Source organism: Myotis davidii, unplaced genomic scaffold (assembly GCF_000327345.1).
Source record: "Myotis davidii unplaced genomic scaffold, ASM32734v1 scaffold481, whole genome shotgun sequence".
Taxonomy (NCBI): Eukaryota; Metazoa; Chordata; class Mammalia; order Chiroptera; family Vespertilionidae; genus Myotis; species Myotis davidii.
This window is the reverse complement of record NW_006291201.1, coordinates 172,522-173,937: the sequence shown is the minus strand read 5'-3', so window position 1 is coordinate 173,937 and position 1,416 is coordinate 172,522. Positions and strand designations below refer to the sequence as shown.

Below are 1,416 nucleotides of genomic sequence, written 5' to 3'. Positions count from 1 at the left end.
GTCCCGCCCTGGCTGGCCAGCCCCTATCAGAACTGGGCGAGACAAGCCAGACATGCCCTGGAGCCCTCCCATGGTCCCTCTCTGGCCCTGATCATGCACTGGTGGGGGTCCCTCGGCCTAGTGTGCACCCTCTCGCAATCCAGGACCCCTCGGGGGATGTCCGCAGGCCAGGCCAAGGGACCCCACCCGTGCACGAATCCATGCACCAGGCCTCTATTGGGACTATATAAAACTAAAAAGCTTCTGCACAGAAAAACAAAAAACAGTAACAAAACCAAAAGGCATCCAACTCAATGGGATACCTTTGATAAGCGCTTAATCTCCAAAATATGTAAAGAACTTATACAACTCAACAACAAATACCAAAGAAAGGACCCAATTGAAAATGAGAAGAGGATCTGAACAGTCACTTCTTCCAAGGCATACAAATGGCTAACATATATAAAAAGATGCTCAACTTCACTAATTATAAGAGAAATGCAAATCAAAACCAACTCACACCTGTTAAAATAGCTATTAACAGCAAGACAAGAAATAAGTGTTGGAGAGGTTGTGGGAAGAAAGGAACCCTTATTAATTGCTTGTGGGAATTTAAGTTGGTACAGCTACTGTGGAAAACAGTATGGAGGTTCCTGAACAAAACTAAGTATAGGGTTACCATATAATCCAGCAATCCCTCTTCTGGGTATCTACCTGAAAATTTTGAAAACATTTATTTATAAAGATATATGTACCCCTAACTTCCCTGCAGCATTATTCACAGTAGCCAAGACATGGAAACAACCTAAGTGTTCATTGATAGAGGACTGGATAAAGAAGATGTGGTACATATATACAAACACATTATGACTTGGCCATAAAAGGGATGAAATCTTACCATTTGCAACAATACAGATGGACAATGAGGGTATTATGCTAAGTGAAATAAATCATACAGAGAAAGACAAATACCATATAATTTCACTTATATGTGAAATCTTAAAAAAAAAAAAACAAATAAATAAACAAGCAGAACAGAACCAGACTCAGATACAGAGAACAAACTGATGGTTACGAGATGGCAAGGGTGTTGGGAACTAGGTGAAAAGTTGAAGGAATTAAGTACAAATTGACAGTTACAAAATAGTCATGGGGAAGTAAAGTATAATGTATGGAATCTATCTATATCTATATCTATATCTATATATCTATATATCTATATATCTATATAACTATCCTTATCTAATAAAAGAGAAACATGGTAATTGGCGTACGACTGCTACCCTTCCCATTGGCTAATCAGCGAGATATGCAAATTAACTTCCAGCCAAGATGGCGGCCGGCAGCCAGGCAGCTTAAACTGAACATGAGGCTTGCTTGCTTCAGTGACGGAGGACTCCAACATTCCCCGCCTGCCTTTGCTCTGAGCCTGCAGTT

General features: G+C 40.5%; 1 protein-coding gene across 3 annotated transcripts in view; it reads left to right on the top strand.

Annotated features, from left to right (window-relative positions):
* PHKA1 (phosphorylase kinase, alpha 1 (muscle)) overlaps positions 1-1,416 on the top strand; it is a 243,454-nt gene that overhangs the window by 184,746 nt on the left and 57,292 nt on the right. The gene's annotated exons all lie outside the window — the stretch shown is intronic.